Raw genomic sequence first — 13,338 nt, forward strand, 5'->3', positions numbered from 1 at the left:
CTTTAACTTGTTTGACTTTTATTTGTGTGTGAAAAATAGTGTTAGCAAAACGTGGATGACATGAGTTTTTTTTTTAAGTGTCCAAAGCTGCTCTCCTGCACGATCTGCATAATGGGGTGCGGAGATAGGCAACTGATGCTGAGTGGTACAGTTGCCGAGGCAACCATAGGACACCCAGCAAGTTCCATGCACGAGCCTTTATCTAATGAATGAGACCCTAGGAGAGCGGAGGAGGCAGGTGAGAAGACCTCTATCCACCATTTTGAATGATCACCAGATCGCCACAGGTGATTCGATCCTTGAATATAATGCCTGCATTGCCATAACCTGCTTTGATCACGGCATCTGAGGGGTTAATGACAAACATTAGAGCGATCATTGATGATTGCCACTACTGGCAGGTCCCTGGCTGCCAGGACCTGCCATACATGATGCGAGCACCGGTCCATTGTTTGCATCATGTACAGGGTGTAAATATACATCCAATCGCATCAGGATGTACATTTACAGGGTCCACCTACTACATTTTTATTGTAAGGCTATGTTCACATTGGCGAATGTCCACACAGTAAATTTATGTGCGGATAACCTGAAGATAGTGGAGCGGTGTCAGAATATGCTGGCACTAAGATAGCTCAGAAATTCGCTTTCTCATAGACGGCAATTTATTTCTGAGCAGAATACGCAGAAAGAACAGACATGTCTATCCTTTGTGCGGGTGCCAGAATTTCCGTGCGGTACATGAGGTTTTGTTTAGGGTGACAAAAATCCTTGCACCAGCCCTGGTGGCCATGGCCCGAGCTGCCAAACAGGCAGGGTCCCTGTGCCATGAAGAAGGATAAAGATGATCTAGCAGAATCTTGCAAATTCAGTTTATTGATATAAAATCAATGCATCAACAATGGTGGGCAATACTGGACGCATTTCGGACAGAAATCTGTCCTTTGTCACAGCTAACAAACAAGTGATCAGAGTCTGTATATATAGACATCACAGGTTGCAGAAACAAGCATACACAGGTGAAATAAAATCAATGATTAAGACCATGTGATCAAAGTGGGTGGTAACGGACTTCAACTATCCCATATACAGAGTGTGAACAGGGCGTTATCTGTATGGGCAATTGGTGATCAAATGCAGTATACCAGTATACAGCCATGTTCACACTGTGATATGGGACAAACACAAAACTGTGTGAAAAAATCATTGCATCAGAGACTGCAAATTTAAACCACATACATGGGCATAAATAAACATAAGGTACATTTGAAATGTCAAAATGGTGGAGCAAACTAGCAAAGACACAATACAGCATGACCAAGTACATATATGTAAGTTAGCAAAAACCAAGAATAAAGAAAATTTCAATAATATAAAACTAATTCCTTACGGATATATAATCCAAATGGTTCTGCTGTATTCAGAGTTAATTGCCAGAAGGCTTCATGATTCAGAAGCCGTCTATGTAGATCGCCTCCACGCGGATGTTGATATACTTTTTCAATGGCATATGACCAAAACGCAACATCTGAACCTGCATGTGTATTCTTAAAATGAGAAGATGCCGGGGGGGGCGTGTCCGATTATGGCTGAGTGAGGACGTGTTTGGAGAGGCTCCTGCTCGCCACCACCATTATTTGCCACCTACCGCGGTTCTGAAGGGGAAACACAGCCGCAAACCAGGGAGGAAGACTGCTGCTTCACCTCCGCTCACCCTGATGCCTAGCCTGGATACTTACTTCATGCGGTCCCAGCACCCTCGCTCCGGGACTGCGCACTCCCCTGCTCCACCCGGCGCCATCTTGCAGAGGCCTTCCTCCCTCGTTCCGACAGGCGCTGCCCGGGACGCGCACTGCCAGGACCCCGCGATTCCTCCCCGTGAGACTCCTGATCACCTCGGCCTGCCGCCGGAGGATCCCACTGCTGCGGTCCGGTCCCCGGCTGCCGAGGGGAGAGACCGGGCGCCACGTGACAGCCCGACACCGCAGGACTCTGCTGTGCTGCTACTGGAGGAGCTGGTGAGTCTGCAGGATCTGCCTACTCACCCTCAGCCCCCTGCCCCGGGCTCTCAGGGCCCACCAGCCTCTCCACTTACCCCAGCCGCCTGCTACCAGAAGTCTCCCACAGTAGACCTCCTCACTGGGGACTCTCCTTTAACGCCTGAAGCACCAATGTTGCAGCCGACTCTGGGCCCCTCACCCTCCTTCCTACCATACTCTGCAGGACAGTGCTTGGGCCGGGCCTCACCCCCTGACTCCCCCACTATGAGGGATGGAGGCTCCCCTGGGATGCACCTAGCTCTGGGACCACCTGGGGCCAATACCCTCTCCTCCGTGGTCCGCGGGGTCTCCTTGGTCTGTGGCTGCTCCTGGATCCCCCTCTGGCAGTAGGTGCCCCTCTCCACCTAAGTGCTCTTTGGCTCCGCCGGGGGAACCATTGCAGGATCCCGTGTCCCCACGCTTGAGACCCCCACGCTGTGTACCCCTCCCCAGTAGTCTGGACTCTATACCCTCGATTTTTCAGCCAGTCCACCTTCCCTCTGGGGATGCCATGCCTACTCCTGCCTTCTTGCCTCGCACCTCTGACGGGTTGGGTTCACCGCTTACTCCGGCTATGTCCACGCCTATTACCTTGGCTGACCTTCAATCACTGGTCCATGGGCTCCCGTCCAAAGCGGATATTTCTAACCTTGCCAAACAAATAGTGGACAAATGCAAACGGGAATTCGCTCAATTCCGGTCAGAACTGTCTACTCTTACCGAGAGGGTCACGGTCCATGGGCTGCTCAGGACTCTACCTCAACTTCTGTACAAGCCCTCCAAGCAATGGTTAACAACCAATCTACCCAATTGTTCTACCTTCAGCAACACCTGGATGACATTGAAAACCGTAGCCGCAGGAATAACATACGAGTGAGGGGCCTTCCTGAGGCGGTGGCTCCTGAGGAACTGTGGGGCGCTCTTACTGTTATATTCAATGACCTTCTTGAGCGTCCACCTGACACCTACATCGAGATGGACAGGGCGGACCGGGCTCTGCGGCTCCCTAGCACCAGTGACCAGAATCCCTGGGATGTTATTTGCAGGATCCATTTCTATGCCCTTAAAGAGGACATTTTACGCAATGCCAGGCGTAGACAGCGGATTTTCTTCAGGGACGTCCCTATTCAATTGTATTCTGATTTATCCCGTCATACCCTGGCGCAACGTGCTGCACTTAAGCCCCTCCTGACTGTCCTGAGAGAACGGGGAATACAATATCGCTGGGGGTTCCCCTTTTCCCTTACTGTGCGTCGCGACGGGCGGACCCACTCTTTACACTCCCCAGATGATCTACCTGGCTTCTTGCAAGACTTGGAGCTGCCGGTAATTACCCTGCCGGACTGGCCGAAATTATTGCCCTTTCCCGCTAAACGATCACTGCAAGGTTCTGCCTCTCCCCCCGCAAAAGCTGCTAGACCAGGCCCTTCTCCCGGAGGTCTCCCTCGTAGAGGACCCTGCTCTGTCCCACAGGCGAGAGCTGATATGCCAGCTGCGGGTGCAGGGACTCCATCCACTGGCGCTAGGCCTCCTCCTCGCTGAACATTTCCGATATTAGTTCTGCATTTATTGTCTGCCTATTGCATATGATGCCTCGATTTCTTTGTTAATGCGATGTTCTCAGTATGTCTTCCCTTCTGCTCTATCTCTCTATTTTCTCCCCATCTTGCTGCACGGTTACATTTTCGTCTTATATTCTTGCTTGCATAGGTGGCGGCGGGGGTCTACCTCCCATGGCCTTAGTTGTCTGACCGACTCCTTCCCCCCTTTAGGTGTTAAGTCCAGATGGGCAGTTGTTCCCTGGGTTCTTATAGATTTTACCTCAGTGTCTTTTTAGCTCCAGCGGCAGTAGTACCCTCCTCTCCTCTACTGCCTTTTGTGTTTTCTCTCTATTTCCTATCTTTCCTACCTCTGAGGGCTTTTTTGCATCCTATCTTACTTGTTAGTCTCCCCTTCCCTTCTTGTCTGGTGTCTCCTCCCTCTCCCCTAGGGTTTTTTCCGTCTGTGTGTCTCCTGTTCCCTGCCCCTCCCAACTCCCCTCTCACCCCTCGGTTCTCCTTTCCTAGTGCTTTGAGTGGGTGTGCTCTTCCTAATCACTGATTGTCTCTTCCCATTATGTCTGGGATGGATCTCAAGATTGCTACTTACAATGCGAAGGGCCTGAATACCCGAGAAACGCGTGCAGGTACTCCACCATTTCCACAAACAGAAAACGCACTTGCTATGTCTCCAGGAAACGCATTTTAAGGTAGGACATGCACCTTCCCTCAAACATCCTCATTACACGACATGGTATTGTGCTGATAATCCTCACTCCAGGTCCTGTGGAGTGGCGATTGCAGTACATAAGTCGCTTCCTCACCAGGTCCTGAACTGTAGGTCTGATCCTGAGGCTCGATATGTCCTCCTGTCACTGCTGGTTGGGGGCCACGAACTTACTATTCTAAACGTCTATGCTCCAAACGTTAACCAAATTTCTAATCCGCCTTGTGGATGAAATTATACCACTTATCAGGGGTACATTCCTTTTATGTGGGGATTTAAATCTTACCCTAGACCCGACCCTAGATAATTCTGCAGGACGCTCCTCTATTTCTGATACAGCTCTCAAACGCCTTAAACGGTCTTTTGAACTGTTGCAACTCTGTGATGTATGGCGCTTGCTTCCCCCCTCCGATAGGGACTATAGTTTTTACTCACCCACCCATAACTCTTACAGTAGGATAGATCACATTCTGCTGCAACATAGTGCCCTTCCCTGGCTGACTGCCTCTTATATGGGGAATATCCTTTGGTCCGATCATGCCCCTGTTGTGTGTACACTGCTCATCCCTTCTTTGGTCAGAGGGGAATGGACCTGGCGCTTGAATGAATCGCTCCTCTTGGATCCTGTCTGTGTGGCAGATGTAGAACGGTCCATTACTAACTTCATTACAGATCATGCACAGGACTCCACGTCCCCTCTGATAAAATGCAAGACAAAAAGAAAAAAGGACACGCGCCCCTAGTGTAATACTTCAAGACCTTGGGGTAAGGGAAGGGGTTGGTGTTCCACTTACCAGATGGTGTTGCGCTATGGGCACAACACCTAGATGAGCTCGAGTGATGATGCAGTGTGCTGAATGCAGCCTGGATCCTCCGGTATCAGCGTGGCTGGCCGGCTTGCAGAGATATCAGGAACAGGAAAGGGAAAAATGATCCTCAATAGGCGCAATAAACAGCAGTGAAGGAGATTTCAATGGTCATCCATCATTCATATAAAGATATTTATTGAGCACACAATGGCAACACGTTTCTTGCCCGGATCGGGCACTTCCTCAGGCAAATGTGCATGTACAAACATAAAAATGGCAGCAACTTAAATAGGCATGGATACGCAACTATTCAAAGGTCAAATCAATTAGGCTATTCAGGAACGCTAGTAACTAGACCAGCCGTAGTAAAAAGCACACGTATCAACTTTATGTAAATTCTTTTATGATAAAGTTTGTTTTATGTAAATTATCTAGATTACTAAGTTGATACGTGTGCTTTTTACTACGGCTGGTCTAGTTACTAGCGTTCCTGAATAGCCTAATTGATTTGACCTTTGAATAGTTGCGTATCCATGCCTATTTAAGTTGCTGCCATTTTTATGTTTGTACATGCACATTTGCCTGAGGAAGTGCCCGATCCGGGCAAGAAACGCGTTGCCATTGTGTGCTCAATAAATATCTTTATATGAATGATGGATGACCATTGAAATCTCCTTCACTGCTGTTTATTGCGCCTATTGAGGATCATTTTTCCCTTTCCTGTTCCTGATACCTCTGATAAAATGGGAAGCGATTAAATGTGTACTCCGCTGAGTTTTTATTAAACATGGCACAAGACTAAAGAAGGAAAAGGCTCATGCATTGAAGCAGGCTCTTGAATGGGTTGCGGACTTGGAGCTGGCTCATAAACGGGCTCTCTCTCCATCCGTATTGGGAAACTAATGCTGGCGCGCCAAGAAGCCAGGTGTCTCCTTGACTCCTCTTCCAGACGGGCTTTGCAACTTTGCTGCAGCAAATTCTACGAACATGGTAATAAAAGCGGCCGTATGCTACCCAAAGCCCTTAGAGAGCGTTTGGCTTCTTCGCATATCCCATGCATCAAACAGAGTACTGGTGGGAGGGTCCATACAACCCCTGAAATAGCAACAGAGTTCTGTCAATACTACACTGGATTGTATGATCTCTCTACCCCTCCCCGCCCTGACCCCGCCTCCTTCCCAATACCTGGTCTCCCAGGACTATCCCCTTTGTTCCACATCCATAATGGGACCTGTCAGGGCTGCCCGTTATCGCCCCTTCTATATGTACTTGTAATGGAGCACCTATTGGCTTCCATCCGTAAGAATTCGGACATCACGGGGATCAGGATAGGGGATGTGGAATATAAATGCTCGGCATTTGCTGACGACCTCCTGGTGTATCTCACCAATCCGCATATCTCCTTACCTTCCTTGATGTCTGTGATGTCCGAGTTTGGGTCTTGGTCTAACTTTAAAATCAACGGGGGAGATTTATCAAAGGATTTAGACTGGTTTTTCTTGTCTAAATTTGTCGCACAGAAAGTCGTAGTCTAAATCTGTGCTACTTTTCTGCGACTTTTGCTCTAGAGGATTTTTAGAACATGATGCATGCAAGTCTATTTTAGACTGAAATGCATTGGAAAATGCATTGGTGCTGAATTTATCAAGTGCGACTTTTCAGCGACAAGTCGCATAGGCTGAAAGTACGCCGAAATGTCAGACCATGTTGGAGCAGGTTTAAATATAGACTAAAGGAGATATATATAAAAAAGAAGAGATGCGCTCCTAGTGGAGAATCATAAGGTGGGTTGACGTGTGGGCGTGTCTTTTGCACCTTACCGTGTAGCGTTGTGCTGAGGGCACAACACCTTGATGAGCTTGTAGACTCGCTGGGGTTTGTAGTTGAAGATACGGGCGGCAGCCTGGGCGTCCTTCACCTTGACCTCCAGGTCGTAGTGTAGCTTTAGAATGAGGAGAACCGAAAAGATAGGACTTGCTTAGCCCTTGGCGCCTATTCCCCAAGTAACGATTCCAGCCGGTAGTAGTCCATAAAACAACTGGCCTTTTTCTGTGTCGTTCAAACCGGCCTCACCCGTACTGATGTCACACGCCTGTAGAAAAACGTGCCGGCACGTTTTTCTACAGGCGTGTGACATCAGTACGGGTGAGGCCGGTTTGAACGACACAGAAAAAGGCCAGTTGTTTTATGGACTACTACCGGCTGGAATCGTTACTTGGGGAATAGGCGCCAAGGGCTAAGCAAGTCCTATCTTTTCGGTTCTCCTCATTCTAAATATAGACTAAAGCATAGATCATGCAGTCTGTGCACAGAATTTATTAAGAGCTGTGCGCCATTTGATAAATTAGGTGCACAATAGACCAGACTAACCCTCTGTAGTTTGGTCTAAATTGATGCGGGACATAGACAACTTTGATAAATCTCCCCCAACATGTCTAATTCCGAGGCCCTGAACGTCTCTCTCTCGGGTTTAGAACTGGAGAGACTTAGATCCAATTACTTCTTCTCATGGCCGTCCCGGGGAATTAAATATCTAGGTACCACGATTCCCTCAGACCTGTCCCTTCATTCTGGTACCATATCTCGTCCTGCTTGATGTTGTGGTTCTATGTGTTTGTTTGACTTTTGCGTGCCTTGATAAGTCATGTGCTTCATTTGTACAATGTTATTTCTTTTGTTCTTTTGAAAATAAAAAACCTTAAATTTGAAAAAAAAATAAAATAAAAAATTAGAAGATGCCGCAGAGATGTTGCGCCTAGCAACGTTGCCTATGTCATTGAGGTGTTCCAGAATTCTGGTTTAAAATTTACGTTTGGTACCACCAATGTATTTAAGATTGCATACTACACACTCAATGACATAGACAACGTTGATCGAGCAGCAATTTAAGAATTGTTAGATAGTAAATTACCTATCCTGGGATGAATTAAAAAATGTCTTAACATTTTTTGTGTATCCGCATGTACGGCAGCCGCAAGCACCGACACTGCCGCAGCCTGTCTTCTCCACAACTGAGCTGAGCACCAGGCTGGAACGAGACTCCCTGCTCGCAAAGCCGCATGCACTGCACCCGGAGGACCTCATCATGGAAGTGGCTTCCGCTGAATGGCTGCCACTTCACCTGGCAAGTACCTCCTCCCCTGGACACGAGCATTCCCTCAGCGCTCCACTACAGCAGATGAGTGAAGCCCTGGACGGCATGGCGGGCGGCCCCCTCCCTGCCACCACGTCTGCCTCACCACAGCCAGCTCTGGGAACGGTCACCTCAGTGCAGGCAGCCCTCTCTCCTACCTCACCCCCTGAGACAATACCTTCTCAAGGGAGCTGCCAGCCAATCCTCGCTCTCTTGCTCCTGAGCTGTAAAGCAAGCAGCATCTCTTGGGTTCCGGAATAGCAGAGAGTAAAGATCTGACAAATGGCATCCTCTCGGTCTTTAGACAATACTATTCGGCTCTATACAATCTCCCTAAGCCTCCCTCTTCCTCCTCGCTACTTCACTATATTAAAGCTACTGCCCTCCCTACCCTTAATGAGGATACCATTTCCTCACTGGAATCTCCGTTCTCCTCTGAGGAACTGAACTCTGCCATATCAGCTCTCCCTGCTGGGAAAAGCCCCGGACTGGACGGCTACTCAGGCAAATTTTATAATTCCCTCCGGGAAGAACTCTCTATTCACCTTTTGTCTGCCTTCAACTCTATCTTGGAGGCTCCCACTGTCCCCCACTCCTTTTTGCGGGCATTCATCACGGTGATCCCAAAAGACGGTAAGGGCTCCACTCAGTGTAAAAATTATAGGCCCATTTCACTCCTCAATACTGATACCAAACTATTTGCCATACTATTGGCGAATAGGCTGGCCGCTCATATGGAAGCCCTAGTCCACCCAGATCAGGTTGTATTCATTCGTGGGAGAAGGCAGGGATAACACCCTTTGTGCCTTCTCCACTATCCATTATGCTCAAAAACACAATCGCCCCCTCTTTTTGCTATCTCTCGACGCCGAGAAGGCGTTCGATCATGTGAACTGGGGCTTCCTAGAGGTGACCCTCCCCCAGATTGCTCTGGGAGCCCTGATGAGGGCCCGCATAATGGCACAGATATTTGTAAATGGTCAACTATCCCTCCCGTTTGACATTCGCAATGGCACGAGACAAGGCTGTCCCCTGTCACCACTCCTCTATATCCTCTGCATGGAACACCTGCTCAATGCCATACGGCAAAATCCGAATATCCAGACTCCCTTATGCGGATGATCTCCTTCTTTTCCTCTCCGCTCCTCTTACCTCCCTCCCCTCCCTATTGTCTACCATACATATTTTTTCCCAGCATAGCAATTATAAAATAAAAACCACAAAAAGCCCTAAAAATAACCCTCCCCCTCCCGAACTGTTCATCATCTATGCACCGCCTTTCCTTTTAAGTGGCGCGACAGAGCACTCACATACCTCGGAATCCAAGTCCCTTCCCTATTGTCTGACACTTTCACCCTAAACTTCCTCCCCATGTTGAATATGTTAAGATCCGATTTGGCCAGGTGGGAGCGTAGGGACTTCTCCTGGGTAGGGCGGATTAATATCTTGAAGATGAACGTATTACCTCGTCTTCTCTACCTATTTACCATACCCGCCATCCTCTCCCGGTCCTTTTTCAGGGAAGTCTCTGCGCTCCTCACTGGCTTTGTTTGATCTTGCGTCCCAAGGTTGGCACGCAAGATCCTGAACAGACGTAAACCTGACGGTGGTCTGGGCCTCCCAGATTGCCTCTTCTACCATCTAGCTGTGGTCCTGACCAGGGTCCTTGACTGCTACTCTCCTCCCTCTGCCAAGCTGTGGGTAGGGCTGGAGCGGGACGCTTCCCTCCCCTAGATCCCATAACTCTCCTATGGCTCCCAGACAAAGTACCCACCTCTCGCTCTTCTACGAACAAGCACCCAGTGACTGCTACGATAGATCACGTCCAAAGCACCTATCTTCCCTCTGTGGCACTAAACACTTCGGATGGCCCCCTGATGCCAATCTTCGGCAACCCCGCATTCTCCCCTGCTTTTTCCACATCACAATTTCTGGGGCTTTTAAAAACTGATTCTTCCACCTTCTCCAATCTACTGACACCTACCTCCCTGAAACAACTAAGTGACCTCTGTAGGGAAACTCCCGCCCCATTCACACAGGTCTTTCAGTACACCCAACTGCGACACTTTTAATCAAAATCCATAGATAAGTTAAACCTACATCACCCCCTTTCCTCGTTCGAAAAGCTGTGTGTTGCACCCTCTTGGACATTTCGTCCGACCAGCTCGGTATTGCTCTTCTTCTTGACTCTCTCAAGACAAAACCACTTCCTTACAGATGTGGTTGGGAGAGAGACCTCGGCACAGAATTTACGGACGAGGAGTGGGGGAAAGCTTTGCGTTCCTGTCACAAACTGTCAATTTCCTCCAAAGCCCAGGAAACAAACTACAAGATATTAACAAGATAGTATAGGGTTCCTGACCTATTAGCAGAGTTCTATCCGGGAGTGCCTGACACATGCTGGCAATGTGGTACCTCAGGTGCTACTATGTCTTATGTATGGCTGACATGCCCTTGTCTCACCCCCTTTTGGTCCCAGGTTCTAGACATTACCCACAAACTGACGTCCATACACCTCACCATGACGCCTGGCCCCCTGGTGCTATCCGTCTCTCCGTCCTCACAATCTAAGTGGTTTACACGTCTTGCTGGCTATATGATCCTAGCCGCGAGAACAGTAATACCCAGACTGTGGAAAACCACGACCCCCCCTACGCTCCCCTCGGTTCCAAGAGCTCTCCCACCTTCATAGGATGGAAGAGTTGTTGGCTGACTCTAGAAAACAAGCGGACAAACATCACCTTATATGGGGTCCGTCGATTGACTTTTTGTCGACTGAAGGTTACAGATCCCTCCACTTGGGGTCCTCAGACTCTACGAGCTGATGGATGTTCCAGAAGGTTATCCAACCTCAAGATGTCAGCCCCCGCGCCAGGGGGACCCTACCTGTGTGACATGCTGAAAGCTTCACCACCTCCTTTTCTCTCTTCTTGCCTGCACTTCTCCTTTCTCTTTCCTTCCTCTTCCCACACCCTCCTGCCTCTCTTCCCTTCCCTCCGCCCTTCCCTGTCTTCTTTTCCTCCATGTCCTCTCCCCCCCCCCCTCTTGATTAGTCATAACTTTCATGATGCAACTGATAGGTTGATGTTACTCTTGTTACTTTGTGGTTCCACCCATGCCTATCCTTCTTGCTACACGACTCGAGCTTCTGATCTCCTGACCCCATACGAAGTCATAAATCGCTTGCAATGTATGTGTTTCATATGTTACCTTATATTGCCATCTGTTCTCCTGTTTATATACTTATATGACAACTTCCCCATTTTTTAAATAAAATAATGTAATAAAGAATAAAAATAATCATATGTGGTATCGCCACATGCGTAAATGTCGATCTATTAAAATATAAGTTTAGCTAAACCACACGGTGGATGGCGTACACGTAAAAAAAATACCAATGTCAAAAATTTAGCATTTTTGGTCACTTCATATACCATAAAAATATTAATAAAAAGCGTTCAAAAAGTCCCATCAAAACAAAAATGGTATCAATAAAAACTACAGACGATGGCACAAAAAACCTCATACTGCCCCGTATGCAGAAAAATAAAAAAGTTATAGGGGTCAGAAGATGGCAATTTTAAACCACACTGTAAGTTATAGTACTTGCAATTTATGCTTGGAAATTCACTGACTTAAAGATGGCAATGCATTTCTGAGCAGAATATGCAGAAAGAACAGACATGCCAATTCTTTCTGTGGATGCTAGAATTTGAATTTCTGTGCCAGATATTTCCTTTGCGGGTATTATGCTGTGTGCACAGTGTGCCAGAATCCCATTGAAATTAATAAGACTCTTAAAAAGGTGGGCAGTGCAAAGAAGGGGTAAGACCAAAGGGAAGGTGAAATGGCCAGAGACAAAGGGGAGGCAAAATAAGGTTTTGCCCAGGGTGGCAAAAATCCTTGCAGCAGCCCTGGTGGCCGCGGCCCGATATGCTGAACAGGCAGGATCCCTGTGCCATTTCAATCCCCCCTCCCCCTCCGATCCCCCACTGTGCCCATTTCAATAAGCCTAGTCCCAGCCAGAGTGATTGTTGTGCAAAACTGAGCAACTTTTGCAAAAGTTTCTTGTTATAAATCAGTGCGTAAACTCTGAAAACCACACCTAGTTTTTGAATAGCCCATCTCTGAAATTAAACCGCCCTCCCCCTCTGGGCCAGAAAGCACCTGCAAGGGTCAAGGCTCAATGTGCCTTTTCTTCGAAGCTACTAGAGGACCACAAGTGCTCCCGATGTCATCCTAAGCATCAGCCCAAGAAACCACCCGCAGTGCTGTATATTATAGCATCCTGCTTATGCAGGGATGCCCAAGGTTTGCCAGGAGGTGCGGAATCTGATGGCCACACACACCTCCCTTGGACCGCCAGGAGGGACACCAAGAAGGGCTTACCGCATCCTGACAAATCCTGTGACAAACAAAAACATGTCCAAGTAGCACAGTGAAAAACAGACATAAACAATTAAGTGAATGTGCGCCGTGAAGTACGGCCCGGCGTCCGGCAGGATCTATAAAAGTTTCCCGATCCTAGCCAGAAGTCCAGGAATCAAAGGGGTGATTACCAAAGGTGAAGAGTGCGTGGTGCAGAGCTTCCACTCATTGAGCTATTACACCCAGTGAGTTTTGGCACCTCAGGGTCACCATTCCCCCAGACACAGAAGTACCTCAGCCTTCAACCCCCTCAGCTTCATGGTGAGACCTGGAGGGAAAAGGTCACATCAGAGCAGCCGTCGAGCTGATTCCTCAGAACCCGGAATGCCCCAAGACACCTGCCCCCTCCATGCAGCATCCATCCTACATCAATGGCAGAGACTAGACCACTGATAAGAACAGATACTACACTTGATCTTAGCCAAAAGGCCAAGAGCCATATATGCCATCAGAACGCAGCCGCATAAATGCGACACGTGCTGTATGCCGCAACTATGCAAATATATAGCACAGCCTGCAGCCTGTTCCAACTTATTGTGAAAACACTAATTTCGGCTGGGATTACACTTGGCGTGTTTGACAGAAAAAAACACCATGCTCGCTGCGGGCACATGTTATGTTGGAATCAATAGGATAATATGAAATGCCAGACACAAATGGGGTT

General features: G+C 48.2%; 1 pseudogene; it reads right to left on the reverse strand.

Annotated features, from left to right (window-relative positions):
* Window positions 1-12,950: 12,950 nt before the first annotated feature.
* LOC130344687 (U2 spliceosomal RNA) lies at window positions 12,951-13,116 on the reverse strand (annotated as a pseudogene).
* Window positions 13,117-13,338: the final 222 nt, after the last annotated feature.

Source organism: Hyla sarda, chromosome 1, assembly GCF_029499605.1.
Source record: "Hyla sarda isolate aHylSar1 chromosome 1, aHylSar1.hap1, whole genome shotgun sequence".
NCBI classification, from domain to species: Eukaryota; Metazoa; Chordata; class Amphibia; order Anura; family Hylidae; genus Hyla; species Hyla sarda.